Source organism: Bos mutus, unplaced genomic scaffold, assembly GCF_027580195.1.
Source record: "Bos mutus isolate GX-2022 unplaced genomic scaffold, NWIPB_WYAK_1.1 CTG202, whole genome shotgun sequence".
Classification (NCBI taxonomy): Eukaryota; Metazoa; Chordata; class Mammalia; order Artiodactyla; family Bovidae; genus Bos; species Bos mutus.
Genome location: NW_027219475.1, coordinates 292,846 through 316,588, shown reverse-complemented (window position 1 = coordinate 316,588; position 23,743 = coordinate 292,846). Strand labels below are relative to the sequence as shown.

General features: G+C 40.7%; 1 pseudogene; it reads left to right on the top strand.

The window, feature by feature from the left end:
* The window catches only part of LOC102273823 (antigen WC1.1-like), a 137,340-nt pseudogene that overhangs the window by 58,316 nt on the left and 55,281 nt on the right, over positions 1-23,743 (top strand).

Here is a 23,743-nt window from a genome sequence, read left to right as displayed (position 1 = left end):
TTTCTGGAAGAGTTTGAGTGGGATAGGTGTTAGCTCTTCTCTAAATTCTTGGTAGAATTCACCTGTGAAGCCATCTGATCCTGGGCTTTTATTTTTGGAAGATTTTTTTTTTTTATCACAGTTTTGATTTCCATGCTTGTGACGGGTCTGTTAAGATTTTCTATTTGTTTCTGGTTCAGTTTTGAAAAGTTATACTTTTCTAAGAATTTGTCCATTTCTTCCAAGTTGGCATATAGTTGCTGATAGTAGTCTTTTTATTGGCATTTGGTTGCTGATAGTAGTCTCTTATGATCCTTTGTATTTCTATTTTGTCTGTTGTAATTTCTCTATTTTCATTTCTAATTTTGTCGATTTGATTCTTCTCCCTTTTTTCCTTGATGAGTCTGGCTAATGGTTTGTCTATTTTATTTATCTTCTCAAAGAACTAGCTCTTAGTTTTGTTGATTTTTGCTACAGTCTCCTTTGCTTCTGTTTCATTTATTTCTTCCCTAATTTTTATGATTTTTTTCCTTCTACTAACTCTGGGGTTTTTCATTTCTTCTTTTTCTAGTTGCTTTAGGTATAAAGTTAGTTTTTTTATTTGATTTTTCTATTGTTTCTTGAGGTAAGCTTGTATTGCTATGAACCTTCCACTTAGCACTGCTTTTACTGAATCTCATAGGTTTTGGGTTGTTGTGTTTTCATTTTCTGTGCATATTTTGATATCTTTTTTTATTTCTTCTGTGATTTCTTGGTTATTCAGAAGCATGTTGTTTAGCCTCCATATGTTTGTATTTTTAATAGTTTTTTTTTCCCCCTGTAGTTGACATCTAATCTTACCGCATTGTGATCAGAAAAGATCATAGGAATGATTTCAATTTTTTTGTATTTACCAAGGCTACATGGCAGCAGCAGCAGATTTATGGCACAGGATGTGATCTATCCTGGAGAAGGTTCCGTGTACACTTGAGAAAAAGGTGAAATTCATTGTTTTGTGGTGAAATATCCTATAGATATCAGTTAGGTCTAAATGGTCAACTGCGTCATTTAAAGTCTGTATTTCCTTGCTAATTTTCTGTCTAATATATCCATAGGTGTGAGTGGAGTATTAAAATCTCCCACTACTATTGTGTTACTGTTAGTTTCCCCTTTCAAACTCGTTAGCATTTGCCTTACATATTGTGGTATTCCTATGTTGGGTGCATATATATTTATAATGGTTATATCTTCTTGGATTGATCCTTTGCTCATTATACAGTGTCCTTATTTGTCTCTTTTCACAGCCTTTATTTCAAAGTCTATTTTATCTGATATGAGTATTGCTACTCTTGCTTTCTTTTGGTCTCCATTAGTGTGAAATATCTTTTTCCAGCCCTTTACTTTCAGTCTGTATGTGTCCCTTGTTTTGAGGTGGGTCTCTTTTAGACAGCATGTATAGGGATATTATTTTGTATCCATTCAGCCAGGCTTTGTCTTTTGGTTTGGGCATTCAACCCATTTACATTCAAGGTAATTATTGATAAGTATGATCTCATTGCCATTTATTTTGCTGTTTTAGGTTAGAGTTTATAAACCTTTTCTTTGTTTCCTGTCTAGAGACGATCCTTTGGCATTTGTTGAAGACCTGGTTTGGTGGTGCTGAATTCTCTGAGCTTTTGCTTGTCTGTAAAGCTTTTGATTTCTCCTGAATATTTGAATGAGATCTTTGCTGGGTATAGTAATCTGGGTTGTAGATTTTTCTCTCTCATCACTTAAAGTATGTCCTGCCATTCCTTTCTGGCCTGAAGAGTTTCTATTGAAAGATCAGCTGTTATGCTTATGGGAATCCCCTTGTGTGTTATTTGTTGCTTTTCCCTTGTTGCTTTTAATATTTGCTCTTTGTGTTTGACTTTGTTAATTTGATTAATACATGACTTGGGGTGTTTTGCCTTGGGTTTATCCTGTTTGGGACCCTGTGGGTTTCTTGGACTTGGGTGACTATTTCCTTCCCCATTTTAGGGAAGTTTTCAACTATTATCTCCTCAAGTATTTTCTCATGGCCTTTCTTTTTGTCTTCTTCTTCTGGGATTCCTATGATTCGAATGTTGGAACATTAACATTGTCCCAGAGGCTTCTGAGGTTGTCCTCATTTCTTTTAATTCTTTTTTCTTTTTTCCTCTCTGTTTCATTTATTTCCACCATTCTATCTTCCACCTCACTTATCCTATCTTCTGCTTCAGTTATTCTACTGTTGGTTCCCTCCAGAGTGCTTTTGACCTCACTTATTGCATTTTATTCATTATTGATTGACTCTTTTTTATTTCTTCTAGGTCCTTGTTAAACATTTCTTGCATTTTCTCAATCCTTGTCGACAGTCCATTTATCTGTAACTCCATTTTGTTTTCAAGATTTTGGATCATCTTTACTATCATTATTCTGAATTCTTTTTCAGGTAGGCTCCCTATCTCTTCCTCTTTTGTTTGGTTTGGTGGGCATTTATCATGTTTCTTACCTGCTGAATATTTCTTTGCCTTTTCATTTTGTTTTGATTGCTGTGTTTGGGGTGGCCTTTCTGTATGCTGGAAGTTTGTGGTTCCTCTTTATTGTGGAGGTTCCTCTCTGTGGGTGGGGTTGGATGAGTGGCTTGTCAAGGTTTTCTGATTGGGGAAGCTTGCATCAGTGTTCTGGTGAGTGGAGCTGGATCTCTTCTCTCTGGAGTGCAATGAAGTGTCCAGTAGTGAGTTTTGAGGTGTCTAAGGGTTTGGTGTGACTTTTGGCCACCTGTATTTTAATGCTCAGGGTTATGTTCCTGCATTGCTGAAGAATTAGTGTGGTATGTCTTGCTCTGAAACTTGTTGTCCCTTGGGTTAAGCTTGGTTTCAGTGTAGGTATGGGGGCTTTTGGATGAGCTCTTGTCAATTAATGTTCCCTGTAGTCAGGAGTTCTCTGGTATTCTCAAGTTTTGGATTTAAGTCTCTTGCCTCTGGCTTTCAGTCTTGTTCTTACAGTAGCCTAAAGATTTCTCCATCTATATAGCACTGATGATAAAACATCTAGGTTAATGATGAAAAGATTCTCCACAATGAGGACACCCAGAGAGGTTCACAGAGTTACATGCAGAAGAGAAGAGGGAGGAGGGAGATAGAGGTGACCAGGAGGAGAAGAGGGGGAGTCAAAAGGAGAGAGACAAATCTAGCCAGTAATCAGCTCCCTAAGTGTTCTCCAAAGCCCAGAACACCCAAAGAGATTCACAGAGTTAAGTAGAGAAGAGAAGGGGGAGAGAGGAGATAAAGGTGATCTGAGGGAGAAAAAGGAGAGTCAAAGGGGATAGAGCAATCAAACCAGTAATCACACCCTTAAGTAAAAACGGTTACTGAAGATTAGATTCTTAAAGGTACAAAATTGAGAACAAATACCAAAAAGCAAAGATTAAAAATCTAGAGTAGAGGTTAGACTCTCAAAAATACAATACAAAATCACAAAAATTATAATATATATATAAAATTTGCTTTAAAAATAGGGTCTTTTTTTGAAAGGTAATATCAGGTTATAAAAATGAAAATTATAGGAGTAATAAAGAACTTAAAAATCAAACAAATTTTAAAAATTAAAAATGATAATAGTAAAATATATCTAGGAATTTCTCTGGAGCTGTTGAGGGCAGTGTGGTGTCAATTCATTTTCAGATAGCTCCTTGTTCCAGCTTACACTTCTTTTCAAGGTCTATAGGCCCCTTCCAGTGCTTATTCAATACTAACTACAGGGTTTTAATCTGTTGCACCTATCACTTCCAAAGCGGTTTCCTCTTCTTTGTTTATTTTGGCTTCCTCTGTTTGCAAGTCTGTTCAGTGTCTAATTTCTGCCCTGACATAAGGGGACAATGGTGGTCACTTATTTAGGCTAACTTGTTCAGTTGTGCTGTGGGGAGGGAGGAAAACTGCACATAAATATCACTGGCATGTGTGGGGAGTGCTTGCAGTGTATGGACCACACTGCATTTGCTGCAGCTCACAGCACTTGTGCTTTCCCAGTCTACACTGCTCAGGTTCCATGTAGCTCTGCAGGGGAACTTTTCAAAGCGGGCCCTGGGTTTTGTGCACTTCCCAGGTCTAAGCTGCTCAGGTTAAAGTTCTCAGGTACTCCACAAGGCAAAGACTTGGTTGGGCATGCGTTTTGTGCCCTTCCCAGGTCCGAGCAGCTCAGGTGACCAGGTGCTTGGTGAACGCACTGTTCCAGGTGGTCTGTGTATCTTAATCATCTCCCTGGTCCCAGCCTCTTGGTTTCCTGGGTGCGCTGCAAGAGCACCATCTCAGGTGTGCCATGTGTCTCCTCTGGGGAGCTGATTTCTGGCTGTGATCCTCCTGGCAGATGTTAACCGTCCAGGATCCCAGGAAGACTTGGTTAGCAACTGGGAGCCTGCTCATAGTTTGGTGGAGGATGCCATCTCTAGGGCCGAGATTGTCATTGCCCCTTGCCTTCTGGCTCTGGCTGTTGCCAGCCTGCCTCTGCCTCCGGAGAGGGGATGGGCCGGTCCGCAGCTGGCTAGCTCTCCTCTGGTATTCGCTCAATCCTTTGTTCTGTGAGCAGGCCAGGCTATGAGTTAGGTTAGAGCTTTTAATGGGAAAGTTCTCTCTCTCTCTCCTTTTTTTTTTTTTTTCTCTGGCTATCCTACAGTTTGGGTTGCTATCTCAGGTTAGCTCCCTCAGATTGTCCTCAGGGCATTCAGGCCTGGTCCTTACCCTAAGCATGCAACCTGAGTCTCCTTGTCCAGCCCCCACTTGCTGGTGGCAAACAGGAGCATCTGGGCTACTTCCCTGCTGGGAGTTGCAGTTAAGCGCATATTCTGTGGGGGTTTTTTTTTTTTTTTTTCCCTCCCGGTTATGTTGCCCTCTGAGATTCCAAATCTCCCCACAGACCCACCAGTGAGAGGGTTTCCTGGTGTTTGGAAACTTCTCCTCCTTCACAACTCCCTCCCTGGGATGGGTCTCTGTCCCTAACTCTTTTGCCTCTGTTTTTGTCCTTTATATTTTGTCTTACCTCTTTTCGAAGAGAATGGGCTGCCTTTCTGGGTGCCTGGTGTCCTCTGCCAGCATTCAGAAGTTGTTTTGTGGAAGTTGCTCAGCATTTAAATTATCCTTTGATGAATTTGTGGGGGATAAAGTGGTCTCCCTGTCCTATTCCTCTGCCGTCTTAGGACCACCCTCCTCTGTCTGTTAATCTTTGTCACCAGTTTCCTCCTACCGGTTTGTCTTTTCTGGAACTTGTGTTAGTGATGTGATAGTAAGTCAAAGTGGTGTTGATGTAGCAGAAATAAGATTAGAATAGCAAGTCTTTCCATTATTTTAATTGAAATTGAACTCTTGGAGTTTCTTCCTCTCAATCTTAGGTGTTGGATATGGAAGAGAAATTTCAGCCTCTGTACTGGATTGTTGGAAGTGATTAACAGTGGTTAGAAGAAATCTGGTTGTAGAAACAATGAGCAGAGAAGAATGTAGAGGAGCTTGTATCAAAAAAAGGTATAACTTTCAGGGGGTTCAGGAGAAAGATTTGGAAGGCATTTCACCTCAGCTGAAAAAGACTGAGGCACTGGGGTGCAGAATGGTTAGGGGGTGAAGATGCAAAGACTGCAGCAGGGGAGAATGGGATCATCATCCAGGTCAACTCATACATTCACCATAGCCTCTGTTACATTTCCTTTCTGCTCTCATTCCTTACTTCCCTCTCTTCCTTCATCTTGATGTGGGAGTCATTTCTGAACTCCGTGTGCATGCTGGCCTTTGAAGGTGGTGATTTTCTTTGTGAGAAATTTTTATAGTATGAAATCCATTTCTTTAGCAAATACATGAATACTCCAATACTTTTTTTTTTTTTTTTTTAATTTTGGTACCAGATTCAACCCATGCCTCTTATCTCAGAGGATTTCCATTTTACCTGTAGGTTTGACCTGACATTTTGATCCTACCTTGTCAGTTTTGTTCCTTTGAAGATAATTTTTAGTGAATTTATTCCACTTTCTTTTCAGCAGACAAAATAAATTCAATGCCCAAACCCACCATTAATGAGATAATCTCTAGGAAATTATCACAGTAATGAAATCATCTACTTGTTTGTGCCATCAACTAGATAAAAAGTACATGAAGGCAGGAATATGGTCTTACTGTTTTCAGCATTTACAGCACAGGACATGCCTTCCAACAGATAATTTTGATACTAATAAAAGTACATTCTTGTGTCCTTTTACTATCCTATTTCAATCCCTTTCTCTCAGCTCAGTGTTGGATCTAATAAATCTGAGTAAGCATCACAAGATGTCCTCCTGTGTCTACTGTATCCTTTACCTTCTTCCCTTGTACCTTTATTTCCTTCTGAGAATGAGCCTCTGCAGGTCTAAGGACTGAACTGTGTCCCTCTAAATTTCAGTATTGAAGTCCTACTTCCCATTGTGACTGGGTAGAATATAGGGCCTTTAGGGGATAAATGAGATTAAATAAGACCAAAATGATGTGGCCCTAATCCAATACATGACAGTATAAGAAGATGTTGAGACACATCTTCCCCCTTCTCTCAGAATTCCCATATCCTAACAAAGGCCTGGTGAGCACACAGTGAGGGAAGCACACATGACCTGCAAACCAAGAGCAGAGAACTCAAATGGGCATGGCCTTGCCTTGCCAGCACCTTAACCTTGGACTTACCAACATCCAGAACTGTGATAAGATAAATACATTTCTGTTCTTTAACCAGCCAGACTGTGGTATTTTGTGGTAGACTCTGGCCTGAGCTGTCTACACAGCAGAATCTTCTCCAGTTCAGCATTTCCCTCTGTCATTCACCACTTCTGTTTCCAGAGTGAGAGCACATGGGGCAGGCCAGAGACCTGAGTGGTGTGAATGGTGTCCCAGGGACCACGTCTCATTAGATTATTCAAAAAATTCTCCTTTTCTGACCTGTATTCAGAGCTAATGAGCTGATTCAAGGTCTCAGTAAATTCACTTCTCAGTTCCCAACAGGAAGGCAGGAGCCTGGGACACTGGGTGAGACCTGCTGTGATGGGGAGAGGTGATTTTGGTCCCAGTTCCAGGTAGGACCAGGCAGCAGACCTGGTTACACAGGAAAAAGTCTCACCTGGATGAAGCAGAGAAGGCTCATGTATAAACTTCCAGATGTTCACTCCTGTCTTCTGATTCTGGAGGGAAGCCCTGCATTAGTTATGTGTTGCTGTGCAAAAAATTACAGCTGAACTTGAGAGCTGGGCCCTAGTAGCTTTGGGCACATCTACAGGGAGGGCAGCATCCAGAGTGTCTGAAGGCCTGTCCTCAATGGTGTCCCTGGAGCTGGTTCTATAGGCCCAGGAGAAATACCTAGTGCCTCCCTTCCTGCTCCAGGTTCAGTGATGGCACATTGGGAGCTTAGAGTTGGCCATGGTGGGAATATTTATACCACAGAAGTCAACAAATGCTATTCACTGGAAAAAAAATTTTTTTTCAGAGATCAGAATATTCATTTTTTAAATACTTACCAGTATACTTGTTCATGATCTCCTAAAATCTCTGCTCTGTCCTATGTCTGTGTCTCTCTTGCAGCTCTGGAGTTGAGGCTGAAGGATGGATCCCACAGCTGTGAGGGGAGAGTGGAAGTGAAGCACCAAGGAGAATGGAGAACAGTGAATGATCTGAATTGGAACTTGGAGGAGGCAGCTGTGGTGTGCAGACACCTGGGGTGTGGGTCTGCTGTTGATGCTCCCAAACGGGCTAAATTTGGACCAGGAAATGGACCCATTTGGTTTCATTATATTCACTGCAAAGGGCCAGAGTCAGCTATCACAGAGTGTAGTTATTCTACTGTTGAAGACCATCATCCCAAGGGTCATTCCCATGACAAAGATGCTGGAGCATCCTGCTCAGGTAAGGGCTGTCTGGCTGTCTGATCCAGAATGGAATCCCCAGTAGGAGAAGCCTCAGTCTCACTCCCAGAATAAAACTATGAAAATATGGATCACAGCCTTTAGAACATTCTTCGGTGAACATTCTAGTGAGTCAGTGATGCATTGAATGTTAGATGCTCACAGAAGCCAAAGGTCTTGCTTATTACTAGATGTAAGTCTCCATACCCACTGGTCACTGAACCCTTCAGGTCTCTGTTATAAATCATGGGAAGTGGGGATATAGGTCAAATACTTCATACATGTACAACTGCCCAGCTGGACTTCTAGGAATTAGGTTCATCATGGGAGCTTGTTGTATTCTTTCATGGGATGGTCAGACAAGTGCAGGTACACAAGGGGATATAGGAAAGGTGCAGGCAAATTAAGTGTATTATACTCACAGGTCCTAGAGAGACAGAGTGCCAGCAGTGGGTACAAGGGAGAGGTGCCAATAGAAAAGATGACCCAAAATGGGGTGTGAAAACCCATGAACAAGAAACAATAATCATGATATGTGTATAATTACACTATGAAAAGGCCTGAGGGGATATCATTGGTGTGTTTGAAGGTCACTAGGTCACAGGAGAGGACAAGAAGTGGGATTTGTGTCAGGTGCTAATCTCATCACACTGGCTCACCTGGGTGGGGAGCTCACATCCTGTTTGTGGGGATCCTGAGGCTGCAGGAAACCTGAAGTTTGGCAATTACAACACAGAAGCTGGAGCAAAACTAAGGGCATTGAGGTTAATAGAGTATGAAATGATACATGATAAGGGCTCAATCTTGTCTAAGTGTATTTGGCCTGAGCCAAGGTGGAAATTGGCACCAGTGTCATGTATGGATGTGAGAGATGGACTAAAAAGAAAGCAAGCACTGAAGAACTGATGCTTTTAAACTGTGGTGTTGGAGAACACTCTTGAGTGTCCCTTGGACTATGGGGAAATCAAACCAATCTTAAAGAAAATCAGTCCTGAATATTCATTGGAAGGACTGATGCTAAAGCTGAAACTCCAATACTTTGGCCATTTGATGCAAAGAACTGAGTCATTGGAAAAGACCCTGATACTGGGAAAGACTGGAGGCAGGAGGAGAAGGGGATGACAGAGGATGCAATGGTTGGTTGGCATCAGTGATTCAATGAACATGAGTTTGAGCAAGCTCTGGGAATTGGTGATGGACAGGGAAGCCTGGCGTGCTGTAGTCCCTAGGGTTGCAAAGAGTAGGTTGTAGTCCCTACAGAGAGTAGGTAGGTTGTAGTCCCTACAAAGGGGTAGGTTGTAGTCCCTAGGGTTGCAAAGAGTAGGTGGGTTGTAGTCCCTACAAAGAGTAGGTTGTAGTCCCTAGGGTTGCAAAGAGTCTGACACAACTGAGCAACTGAACTGAACTGAACTGATATTTGTAGACAGCGTATGGATTTATTCATATATTTTTATCTAGTCTGAATGTCTTGTTTTTATTTGGAGTCTTTAAATTATTTAAATTTAATGTAATTATTGGTTTAAGTATGCTGGCCTGCTATTTGTTCTATATTTTTTTGGTTCCTATTTTAATCTTTGAGTGTTTTTTAGTATTCTATTTTATTTACTCTTTTGTTTCATTAGCCATATCACCTTTTAAGGAGTTTTAATAGTGTTGAATTTTTACTTTTTAATCACAGTTTACTTTGAGATGACATTTTGTCACAACACACAATGTCACACGTACTATAGTAAACTTCCACTCGCCTGTTCTTGTCATATGTTCTGCTTATAATTACATTACAAATCTTATAATGTGCCGCTACTATTTTTGCCTTATATATTCTATTATTTTAAAAATGAGATAAGCTTTTTTATGTTTACCCAAAGAGGTACTATTTAGTGCAGTCTCCATAGCTTGGAGAAGGCAATGGCACCCCACTCCAGTACTCTTGCCTAGAAAATTCCATGGACGGAGGAGCCTGGTAGGCTGCAGTCCATGGGGTAGAGAAGAGTCAGACATGACTGAGCGACTTCACTTTCACTTTTCACTTTCATGCATTGGAGAAGGAAATGGCAACCCACTCCAGTGTTTTTGCCTGGAGAATCCTAGGGATGGGGGAGCCTGGTGGGCTGCCGTCTATGGGGTCGCACAGAGTCGGACACGACTGAAGCGACTTAGCAGCAGCAGCAGCAGCCATAGCTTTGGGTGGATCCACATTGTCATCTGTTATCATTTGCCTTTAGCCTAAAGAGCTTTCTGTAACTATTTTGTGCAGTGTTATGTCTGATGACATCAAAGTCTATCATCATTTATCTGAAATCATTTAAATTTTCATTCAATTTTGAAAAGTATTTTCATATGTGACTGAATTCTAGGTTAACACCTCCCTCACTCCCAGGTCCAATGCTTTAAATATGTTTTGACTTTGTTATGGGACTTAAATTGCCTCAGACAAAAAGTAAGGACAACTTATCATTTTTACCTCTATATAATGTGACAAATTTTTTGACTGCTTTTAAGACTGTCTTTTTGTTTGTATATTTATCACTGAATTTCAGCAATTGTACTATAGGGTTTTCTAAGAATGTTTTCTTTATCTCAATTGGGATTTGTTTAACCTCCTAGATCAGTGGGTTTACAACTTTCATTAAATTTGGAGGAATTCCATCTGTCATTTAACGTTTTCTCTTACTCATTTCTTATTCTGAATCTTTAAAAACACATATAATTTGATATTTTTCCACAGGCCATTGAGCTTCCATTCATATTTTTCTTTTTTTCTGTTTCAGCTTGTGCTTAGATAGTCCCAATTCTTTTATTCTGCAATGTCTAACCTCTTGTTAAATTAATCCAAATAATTGTTCATTCCAGATTTTGTATTTTTAGTTTTAGAAGTCTCATTTGTTTTTCTTTTTAGTTTTCTCTCTATGTTTATTTTTATGCTTCATTAAGCTTCATTAGTGGTTTAAAGATTTTATCAGCCAATTCAATCATCTCTTAAATTTCAGAATCCATTTTTAACTATTCTTTTAAAAAACTTGTAATGAGTTACTTTTTCCTTTTTGGGGAATTCTAGTAATTTTTTGGTTGGATGCTGGAAATTGCTAGGCAATCATTTACCAGTAAAAACTCTAGCAAAAAATAATCAGAACACACTCAGAAACCAGGGAGTTGTATTTGAAGAATTAATTTTTTTTTTCCAGTGAGTTACCATCATTCTTTTCAAAATGTGTTCCTCTGTTGGCCAAGTGATGGATTTTTATTTGGTTTCCCTTCTTTAGTTTCAAAACTTCCTGTGATCCCATCTTACCTGCCACATGCCTCATTTACACTTAACTTCTACAGCAGTTGCTTCTTCTTCTTCTTCTTTTTTTTTCCATCCATCTGTATTTCTTAAGATGGTGCTTGCTTATCTGAAGTGGAAGAAATGAAAAAGGATGGCAGAGTTAGTTGGCAGATAGGAGGAGCAGAGGGTGATGTAATATCTAGAAACTTATTCCACTAGTATTTCCCTAAATGTTTATATTTTATTCATATTGACACTTCTTTGACTTGGGACTCTCCAAGTTATAGCTTGTTTGCTTGCTGGCTTCTTCCTCTTTTCTATTCCTTTATTTTTGGCAGTGTGTCAGATTCTTTTAAAATTATAAAACATGCATGAATGAAATTAAATGAGATACAAGTAAATGGAAAGTTATCATATGTTCACAGACTGGAAGAATTAATATTGTTAAATGTCTGTATTATTCAAAGTGATGTACAGATTTGATGCAATCCCTATCAAAAGTCCAGTGGCATTGTTTATGGAAATAGAAAAAGCAATCCCCAAATAAGAGTGTGTTATTCAATTTTTATACATTTATTTAGTTTCCTGTTTTCTTATCATCTTTGATTTTTAGTTTCACTCCACTGTGGTGATAAAAGACTCTTCAAATGATTTAATCTTCTTGAATTTGTTTAGACTTGTTTGTAACCTCACAAATCCTCTATTCTGGAGAATACCCCATGTGTGCCTGAGAAGAATGCATAGTTTTCTCTGGATAGGAATACAGAATTAATATAATGATAGTGCATGCTACGTTGCTTCAGTCATGTCCAACTCTTTGCAACGCTATGGACTGTAGACTGCCAGGCTACTCTGCCCATGGTATTCTCCAGGCAAGAATATTGGAGTGGGTTGCCAAGCACTCCTCTAGGGAAACTTCGCAGCCCAGGGATCAAACCCACATCTCTTATGTTTCCTGCTTTGGCAGGTGAGTTCTTTACCACTAGAGCCACCTAGGAAGCCCATTCACAGTGACAGTATTAAAATCAATTACTAACATCCCTTAGGATTTTCTGTGACTCCTGACTCAGAAGAAAAGCCTCTAATAGGAAGTGATTTATAAACACAGCTGTCTGGAAAACTCCCACTGAAAACTCCCTGTCTCCCAGGTTATTGATAAATCCTGGGATTTCAAGAGAGATGATCAGGACCAATCCCCTCTCTATGACTCTCTGAACTTTCTTAACTCATCATCTTTCCCACTGAGATCACCTAATGAATTCTTGGAATTTTTACCATAAACATATGGGAAAAACAAAATGTGATGCCATAAGAATGATTTAGTGATAGTGTCTGTATTTCTACTCTTGAGCTGTCACCTGTCTACAAGTTGGCATGCACTCATGGATCCAGCCTTAGGATTTTTCCTAACCTAAGTCACTTGGGGACTAGGTCCTGTGAGACAAAACTGATCAGAATATTAGCCCCACAAGTCCCAGGAAAGCTTTCTAAACTTGTCTGGATCATAGCCCATGTCCTTCAGGGTGGGTTCTGTTCTGCATATCTCTGTGTTCAAATTTAAGTGCCTGCATATTACATAGTTTCCTTGGGTCTGTAGGTCCCAGATTCTAAATGGAAAATTTACTTCTGCACCCAATGCTAAAATATATATTTAGCTATTCCAGTGATCTGTCTTGGGCCCAGTAATTTTCAGGTTTCTAGACCAAGGAATTCACATTTCTAAACAATCTCAGAGCATAAGTTCTTGGGATTCAGCCCTCCCGCATTGATCCTGCAGGTTTTTCTGAATTTCTCTTCAGAAACTTGCTCATGAAAATGCAAGTGTGACACTAATTGTCAAATTCTCTCTCCATGCCCTAATATGGAAAAGAAAAGCTTTCACATCACTGCCTGTGATGTGTTGTTTCCATTTGTAAAGCCAGGATCATGAAGACTCACTGGTTTTGTTGTTATTCCCTCTTAGGATTTGTTCGTCTGGTTGAAGGGGATGGACCCTGCTTAGGCTGAGTAGAAGTACATTCTGGAGAACACTGGACCCAAGTGTCTGATGGGAACTTTGCACTCCCCATTGCCCAGGTCATCTGTGTGGAGCTGGGATGCAGCAAGGCTGTGTCTGTGCTGGGACACGTGCCCTTCAGAGAGTCAGATGGCCGGGTCTGGGCTGAAGAGTTCAGATGTAAAGGGGAGGAACGTAAGCTCCACTTCTGCCCCAGAGTACCCTGTCCAGGGGGCATTTGTCACCACAGTGGAGCTGTTCAGGTCATCTGTTCAGGTGAGATATATATCAGGACTTAACCTCCCTGCACACTCTGTTCAGGTGAGAAATTGTGAGATTTTGCTGAAGTCCTATCTTCTCCTACCAGCATACTCAGAAGTCCAGCTCATGACAAACGGCTCCTCTCAGTGTGAGGGGCAGGTGGAGATGAACATTTCTGGACAATGGAGGGCGCTCTGTGCCTCCCACTGGACTCTGGCCAATGCCAATGTTGTCTGTCGTCAGCTCAGCTGTGGAGTCGCCATCTCTACCCACAGAGGATCACACTTTATGGAAGGAGGTGATCAGATCTCAACAGTCCAATTTCACTGCTTGGGGGCAGAGTCCTTTCTGTGGAGTTGACCTGTGACTGTCCTGGGTGGTCCTGACTGTTCCCATGGCGACACAGCCTCTGTGATCTGCTCAGGTAAGAGAGGGGGAAGGGCTACTGTTACTCAGGATGCTCCTGGAGTGAAATGTCCCCAAGAGCAGAGAGTGAGGGAAAACTGGCTTCAAAAGATAGATATTTCACAAAATATCTTTATTTTTTATGAAACGGTTCTTCTAATTGTTAATCCATTTTCAAGTCATGACAAGAAATATTAAGAGGAATAATACATTTAAAAATAAACATTATTATTTACCTACATGTAATCTTAGTGAGCAATGTATAAGTAATGAGCTTATATCTCACTCAGCATTTTTTTTCTTTCTGAACTTTCATAAAACTACTTATACATATCTGGTTCCTTTACTCAGCATGCACTTTTTAACTACAAAGACATCCATTGAAATTCAGGACATTTTAATCTCACACAAGATTATTATTGTTAGAGATTTATTTATTTATTTTTGGCTACACTTGGTCTTTGTTGCTGCACACGGGCTTCCTCTGTTTACAGTGAGTGGGGGCTTCCCTCTAGTTGTGGTGCTCAGGCTTCTCATCGTGGTGGCTTCTCTTGAAGCAAAGCATACTCTCTAAGGCAAGCAGGTTTCAGTAGTTGTGGCTCATGGGCATAGTAGTTCCACAGCATGTGGGATTTTCCTGGAGTGGGGATGGAACCCATGTCTCTTGCATTGGCAGGCAGAGTCTTAACTACCAGAGAGGACCATACAATATTATTAATTTATTTTGAAATATATATAAGCCTGTAGTTGTTAGCTTTTTGTTTGGTTTATGTTGTTATTTTAGAAAAGCTTTAATTACATGTTCAGTATTTTTAATGAAATCAGGATTATTCAGATTTCCTTTTCATTTTTCCCTTGTGGCTTAGACAGTAAAGAATCTGCTTGCAATACAGGAGACCCAGGTTCCATCTCTGGGTTGGGAAGATGCCCTGGAGAAGGACAGTGGCAACCCACTCCAGTATTCTTGCCGGGAGAATCCCATGGACAGAGGAGCCTGGTGGGCTATAATCCATAGGATCACAAAGAGTTGGACATGAATGAGTAACTAATATACACACATTCCTTTTTGTGTCAATTTTTCAAGTGGTCTATTTCAAAACATTTCTTCATGTGAACTAAATATTCAAAAGTCTTGTCAAAAGCATCATAGTGCTGTAAGATGTCTGTCCATTTGTTTCTGTTTTAAACAATGAATTAGCTGTATATCCATGATCAAAGGAGCCTCCTTGAAAGCTGTGGAATCTGGTGCTAGATGCCAAGGGACCAGGAGGATGTTCATTCACTTGTGCACCCAGTGATAGGAAGTGAGTCCTTTGTAAGGTCTGTGCAGTCAGCAGGAGCCAGTGAACCTACTCCAACCCCTCTAGGCAATGGTCAGGGAAAACCTGGAGAAACCTGGAGAATGCTGAGTTGGTCAGACACCTACAGCTAAGAGAAAACTTCTCAAAGAGAAGTCCATGATTCCTGAGGGTAGATTTCAACAATCTATGCTGCTGCTGCTAAGTCACTTCAGTCGTGTCCGACTCTGTGTGACCCCATAGATGGCAGCCCACCAGGCTCCCCTGTCCCTGGGATTCTCCAGGCAAGAACACTGGAGTGGGAAAAAAAAAAACAAGAAAGAGAGCAGGTGCTAAGAGTTCTTTTTCAGTGCTGTCCCTCCTTCCAAGGCAACACAGCATGGAGGAGACCTAGGCTTTGGGAACTTTTCCTTGGGGAAAAAGAGAAAAAATCTGTCAGTGTCCAGCTCCCCAGCTCAGTGGGAGGCACCTGGAGAAACCCTTTTCTTTCTAATAGCACCAAGAGTTCTGGGGCCAGACCTCATGACTGGGGGCAGAGAAAGGATGTGAAAGGTTATTGAGAATGTCAAAGGGTATAAGATGGATGCACTTTTTGCTGACTGTACTCAAGATTTCAACAAGAAACTTCTGCACAAGCCTCTGGGGAAACCTCACAGAAGGATTGCTGTCTCTGGGCCTGTGGGCATCCCCAGTGCCCTCAGTACTCAACCCACACCTACCTCTACTCTGTTGACAGCTCCCTGTGTGTATTCCCAAGTGTGGAGGGTGAGAGTAAACTCTAGTAAATGGAATGTTTTCGGGAAAACAGAGCAGACCTGTGGGTAAGAGGGTAACCACACACTTGAGCTGAAGTAGAATCTTCTACAAACAAAAGAGATGTTTCCAGAAGCCAGCCTGGTGAGTGGTAAGAACCAGAGAAGACAAAAAAGTTAAAACTTCTGCAACAGAAGGAGCAAGGAACACCAAGTGTGTATATCCATACAAGGTCAGAGAAGAGTATATATCATTTAAAGGTAATTACTAAAGATTTGAGGGGCAAGGGTTGTCTACTACTTCAAATGCAAAAAAACAGCAGTGCAAAGGACCATCAAGATGGAAAGATGTCATCACCACAAATGGTGACAAATATCCTCGAAACTGACAGTCACATGTTGATGACAGAATTTTGATCTAGCTTAAGAAGCCTGGTGGACTGCAGTCCATGGGGTCGCTAAGAGTTGGACATGACTAAGCAACTTCACTTTCACTTCTCACTTTCATGCACTGGAGAAGGAAATGGCAACCCACTCCAGTGTTCTTGCCTGGAGAATCCCAGGGATGGTGGAGCCTGGTGGGCTGCTGTCTATGGAGTTGCACAGAGTCAGACACGACTGAAGCGACTTAACAGCAGCAGAAAGAATCCAACACTGTTGTTTTGAAGAACTTCAATGAGCTACAAAAATGGCAATTCAATGAAATCAGAAGAATAAAACAATAAGAAATTTAACAAAGAGACAGAAATTATAACAAAGAACCAACAGAAATATTGGTCATGAAAAATTAAATAAGTGAAATGAGATAAATCTAACAGAGAGTATCTAAAATAGAGTAGACAACATTCAAGAGAGAATCTGTGACTCCAGGATAGGAAATTTGAAACAACTCAATTGGTAGAGAATAAAGAAAAATGAATATAAAAGAGTAAAAAAATCCTATGTGATCTCTGAATCTCCACCCAACATACATATATTAGAAAAATTAAGATTCAGGAAGGATCCCTAATATTAGAATAATTAGAGTCAAGAAGGAGGTGATATGAGAAAGTTTATTTACATAAATAATAGCCAAGAACTTTCCAAACATAAGGAAGAGACTTGGACACCCAAGTTCACAAAGGATCACCCTATTACCTGAATGCAAAAATACCTTCTCCTGGATACTGTATAATGAAATTGTCAACATTTTAACAGATAATCATTAATGTAGCAGGAAAGAATATTGTCATCTACATTGGAACGCTCATTAGATTATCAGTGGATTTCTCAGAAAAATATCTATAGGCCTGGAGAGAGTGGAATGACTTATTCAACGTGTTGAAAGAAAAAGAATTACCAGTCATGAACACTCTATCAGTGATGTTATCCTTCACATAGGAAAGAGAAGTAAAGATTTTCACAGAGAAATAAAAGCTGAGGGATTTAGTTCATCACTGCTAGACCTGACTTATAAGAAATGTTGAAAGGGCTTTTTCAAGCCAAAATGAAATACTGCTAATTTGTGACATGAAAATAAATGAATGTATACAATAGACTAATAAAGGTGAATATAAAGTGAGATTTACAAACCTCTAATTCTGTACCAGAATGGTGTATTAACCACCTCACTATAGTATAAAGGTTAAAGGAAAAAAATAGTAAAAACAAGGTGTGTGTGTGTGTGCGCACGTGCGTGCAGCTCAATCATGTCTGACTCTTTATAACACCATGGACTGTAGCCTACCAGGCTCCTCTGTCAGTAGGATTTTCCAGGCAAGAAAATTGGAGTGGGTTGCCATTTCCTTCTCCAGGGGATTTTTCCAACCCAGGGATTGAACTTGCATTGGCAGGCAGGGTCTTTACCACTGTGAGGCCTGAAAAACAGGTAGATGTTACAATTTGTTAACAAACACACAACATAAAAGATAAAATGTGACATCAGACTATGAAAGGAAGGATTAAAAACTGGAACAATTGTAGGTGTCCTAAGTTGCTATCAGCATAAAATGAACTGTTACATATATATAATATGTTTATGTAAGACTCATGGTAACTGCCTAACAAAACAATGCAGCAGAACAAAACAATGCACTGGGACTACAAAACAGTCAGAAAGCAATAAGATGGCATTAGGAATTTCTTGGTATCTAGAGAAACCAAGGGAACATTTCATGCAAAGAGGGATGCAATAAAGGACAGAAATTGTATGACCTAACAGAAGGAGAAGTTATTAAGAAGAGGTGGTAAGAATACACAGAGAACTATACAAAAAAGATCTTCATGACCCAGAAACCACGATGGTGTGATCACCAACCTAGACCCAGATATCCTGGAATGCAAAGTCAAGTGGGCCTTGGGAAGCATCACTATGAACACCTCCACTAGGTGATGGAATTCCAGTTGAGCTATTTCAGATCCTGAAAGATGATGCTGTGAAAGGCTGCACTCAATACGTCAGCAAACTGGGAAAACTCAGCAGTGGCTACAACACTGGAAAAGGTCAGTTTCCATTCCAATCCCAAAGAAAATCATTGCCAAAGAATGTTGAAACTACTGCACACTTGCACTCATCTCACACACTAGCAAAGTAATACTCAAAATTCTCCAAGCCAGGCTTCAACAGTACATGAACTGTGAACTTCCAGATGTTCAAGCTGGATTTGGAAAAGAGAGAGGAACCAGAGATCAAATTGACAACATCTGTTGGAACGTTGAATAAGAAAGAGAGTTCCAGAAAAAATCTATTTCTGGTTTATCAACTACTCCAAAGCCTTTGACTGTGTGAATCACAACAAACTGTGGAAAATTCTTAAAGAAATGGGAACACCAGACCACCTGACCTGCCTCCTGAGAAATCTGTATGCAGGTCAAGAAGCAACAGTTAGGACTGGACATGGAACAACAGACTGGTTCCAAATCAGGAAAGCCTTATGTCAAGGCTGGATATTGTCACCCTGCTTATTTAACTTCTATGCAGAGTACATCATGCGAAATATTGGGCTGGATAAAGCACAAGCTGGAATCAAGATTGCTGGGAGAAATATCAATCACCTCAGATATGCAGATGACACCACCTTTATGGCAGAAAGTGAAGAAGAACTAAAGAGCCTTTTGATGAAAGTGAAAGAGGAGAGTGAAAAAGTTGGCTTAAAGCTGAAAATTCAGAAAACTAAGATCATGGCATCTGGTCCCATCACTTCATAGCAAATAGATGGGGATACAATGGAAACAGTGACAGACTTTATTTTTGAGGGCTCCAAAATCACTGCAGATGGTGACTGCAGCCATGAAATTAAGAGCTGTTTTCTCCTTCGAAGAAAAGCTATGACCAACCTAGACAGCAGATTAAAAAGTAGAAACATCATTTTGCCAACAAAGGTCCATCTAGTCAAAGCTCTGGTTTTCCAGTAGTCATGTATGGATGTGAGAGTTGGACTGTGAAGAAGGCTGAGCTCCGAAGAATTGATGCTTTTGAACTGTGGTGTTGGAGAAGACTCTTGAGAGACCCTTGGACTGCAAGGAAATCCAAGTAGTCCATCCTAAAGGAAATCAGCACTGAATATTCATTGGAAGGACTGATACTGAAGCTGAAGCTGCAATACTTTGGCCACCTGATGTGAAGACCTAACTCATGGAAAAGACCCTGATTCTGGGAAAGACTGAAAGCAGGAGAAGGGGATGATAGAGGATGAGATGGCTTGATGGCCTCACTCACTCAATGGACATGAGTTTGAGTAAACACCGGGAGTTGGTGATAGACAGGGAAGCCTGGAGTGCTGTAGTCCATGGGGTTGCAAAGAGCTGGACACAGTCGACTGAGAGACTAAAATGAGGAATTTCTTATATATCAATAATTAGTCAAAATGTAAGTGTATTAAATTCATTACTCAGAAAGAGTTACTAGATGTATAAAAACACAAGACTAAACTATATGCTGCCTAAGCAAGATTCTCTTCTGATTTAAGGACACATAGAGACTGAAAGTGACTTCTCTGATGGCTCAGACAGTAAAAAGTCTGTCTGCAATGCAGGAAACATGAGTTCTCTCTCTGAGTCTGGAAGATTCTGTGGAGAAGGGAATGGCTATCCACTCCTGTATTCTTGCCTGGAGAATTCCATGGATAGAGGAGACTGTAGGGGCTATAGTCCATGGGGTTACAAAGAGTCAGACATGATTGAATGACTAACACAGAGGCTAAAAGCAAAGGGACTGAAAAAGATATTCCATGGGAAGTTAAAACTTAAGGAGAGCAGGGGTAGCTACAGTACATCAGACAAAACAGTCTTTAAGCCAAAAATAGTAACAAGAAAACAAGAAGGCAATTATATGATGATAAAGGGGTCAATTCATCAAGAAGAAGAATAATCATAAATGTATACTTCCCCTTGAAGCACCTAAATATATTAAGTAAACACTAACAGATCTAAAGGGAGAAATAGACCACACTATGATAATAGTGGGGAATGCCCTTACTCCACCTTCAGCAAATAATCCAGACAGAAAATCAGCACAAAATCATGAGGCTTTCACCATATTTCAGAACAAAGGATCTAACAATTTGCATGGCTGCATGCTCAGTTTCTCAGTCATGTCTGACTCTTTGCAACCCTGTGGGCTGTAGCCCGCCAGGGTCCTCTGTCCATGGAATTTTCCAGGCAAGAATACTGAAGGTGGTTTCCATTTCCTACTCCAGGGATTGACCTGTGTCTCTGGCATCTCCGGCATTGGCAGGCAGAACCTTTGTCACTAGTGCCTTCTGGGAAGCCCGAAATATTGTATGTTGCTGTTGTTGTTTAGTTGCTCAGTCATGTCTGACTCTTTGTGACCCCTGGACTGTATCCACAAGGCTCCCCTGTCCATGGGACTTTCCAGACAAGAATACTGGAGTGGGTTGTCATTTCCTTCTCCAGGAGGACTTCCTGACTCAAGGATTAAACCCGCATCACTTAAGTCTCTTGCATTGCAGGCAGGTTCCTTACTACTGAGATCAGTTCAGTTCAATCACTCAGTTGTGTCCTTCTCTTTGAGACCCCATGGACTGCAGCATGCCAGACCTCCCTGTCCATCACCAACTCCCAGAGTTTACTCAAACTCATGTCCATTGAGTTGGTGATGCCATGCAACCATCTCATCCTCTGCCATCCCCTCCTCCTCCTGTCTTCAATCCTTCCCAACACCAGAGTCGTTTTCAATGAGTCAGTTATTTGCATCAGGTGGCCAAAGTATTGGAGTTTCAGCTTCAGCATCAGTCCTTCCAATGAATATTCAGGACTGATTTCCTTTAGGATGGAATAGTTGGATCTCCTTCTAGTCCAAGGGACTCTCAAGAGTCTTCTCCAGCACTACAATTCTAAAGCATCAATTCTTTGGCTCTCAGCTTTCTTTATAGTCCAACTCTCACATCTATACATGACTACTGGAAAAACCATAGCTTTGACTAGATGGACGTTTGTTGGCAAAGTGATGTCTCTGCTTTTAAATATGCTGTCTAGGTTGGTGATAACTGTTCTTCCAAGGAATAAGCATCTTTTAACTTCATGGCTGCAGTCACCATCTGTAGGGATCTTGGAGCCCCCCAAAATGAGGTCTGTCACTGTTTCTACTTGTTCCCCATCAATTTTCCATGAAAATGAAAAGTGCTTAGCTTGGCAGTTCTGTCTTCAGTTCTCTTATGAGGTTGCAGTTAGATGTTAGCTGGGGCTAAAATCATCTGAGGACCCACTGGGCTGAGGATCCAGGATGGTTCATGAACAAGCCTGGCAACTGGAACTGCAGCTGGGTTGTGATCAGAGACCTGTACCTGACAGTTTCTACAGGACAAGTCTTAACAGGGCAGACTAGCCCTAAAGCAAAAGTCCTGAGTGACTTCAGAGGAGGCTGAAGGGTGAGCAGTGCTACCTTCACTTTCTTTTATTGCTTGCCAGGAATTCACAAAGGTCAGCAGAGCTTCAAGGGAAGGAGGCATAGACCTTACTTCTCAGTGCATGTTAAGATTTCTGGATGTTTAAATACCATCAAGGTGTATAAAATGGAAAATTGTGGATTCTAAACTTCTTCCTTTAGTTCTGTCTACTGTGGCTTTATGTATCTAGGACATTAGGTATCTAGTATATATGAATGTTAGAACTTTTTAGCATCTAAGTACATTTTTATATTTTCCAATTTTGTCTTTCTGTGCTTCATTCTGTCTACTTTTACTATTGCTATCTTGTGCTGGTCTGATGGGTGTTACACACATCCTCTGAGTTATTTCACATATGGACTTTTTCAATTCTAGAATTTTTATTAGATTCTTTGTGATCTTTTCTCTGACAAAATATTATCTACACATTTCATTCTTTGAACATTTCATTCACCGTGATTTAAACATCTTGTTAGGTAACTTCAATAGCTGGATGTCCTGTACATTTCTTTCTAAAGCATTTTTTCTTTATAAACTTTTGTCAATTTTTTTCTCTTTTCTGACTGGGTATTTTTGATTGATAGACATTATAGGTGAAAATTTGCAGAAATCCCTGAGAAAGAATCTTATTTTCCTTCCTCTAGGCACCTGATTTAGGGTTGATCGGTTTATTTGAAAGAAAGTGAAGAAGATAGAAACTGGGCATCAGCAATATGTGTACCGTGAACTTCCTGATGTTCAAGTTGGTTTTAGAAAAGACAGAGGAACCAGAGATCAAATTGCCGACATCCGCTGGATCATGGAAAAAGCAAGAGAGTTCCAGAAAAACATCTATTTCTGCTTTATTGACTATACCAAAGCCTTTGACTGTGTGGATCACAATAAACTGTGGAAAATTCTGAAAAAGATGGGAATACCAGACCACCTAATTTGCCTCTTGAGAAATCTGTATGCAGGTCAGGAAGCAACAGTGAGAACTAGACATGGAACAACAGACTGGTTCCAAATAGAAAAAGGAGTATGTCAAGGCTGTATATTGTCACCCTATTTATTTAACTTATATGCAGAGTACATCATGAGAAATGCTGGGCTGGAAGAAGAACAAGCTGGAATCAAGATTGCCGGGAGAAATATCAATCACCTCAGATATGCAGATGACACCACCCTTTTGGCAGAAAGTGAAGAGGAACTAAAAAGCCTCTTGATGAAAGTGAAAGTGGAGAGTGAAAAAGTTGGCTTAAAGCTCAACATTCAGAAAACGAAGATCATGGGAACTGGTCCCATCACTTCATGGGAAATAGATGGGGAAACAGTGGAAACAGTGTCAGACTTTATTTTTCTGGGCTCCATAATCACTGCAGATGGTGACTGCAGCCATGAAATTAAAAGACGCTTACTCCTGAGAAGGAAAGTTATGACCAACCTAGAGAGCATATTCAAAAGCAGAGACATTACTTTGCCAACAAAGGTTCGTCTAGTCAAGGCTATGGTTTTTCCTGTGGTCATGTATGGGTGTGAGAGTTGAACTGTGAAGAAGGCTGAGCATCAAAGAATTGATGCTTTTGAACTGTGGTATTGGAGCAGACTCTTGAGAGTCCCTTGGACTGCAAGGAGATCCAACCAGTCCATTCTGAAGGAGATCAGCCCTGGGATTTCTTTGGAAGGAATGATGCTAAAGCTGAAACTCCAGTACTTTGGCCACCTCATGCGAAGAGTTGACTCATTGGAAAAGACTCTGATGCTGGGAGGGATTGGGGGCAGGAGGAGAAGGGGACGACAGAGGATGAGATGTCTGGATGGCATCACTGACTCGATGGACGTGAGTCTGGATGAACTCCGGGAGTTGGTGATGGACAGGGAGGCCTGGCGTGCTGTGATTCATGGAGTGGCAAAGAGTCAGACATGACTGAGCGACTGATATGATCTGATCTGATTCTTTACAAAAAGTCAACTTTTAGTTCACATTCCTTTTATCACGCCTGGGTCCTGGCTAATCGGGCTCTACATCCCAGGCCGA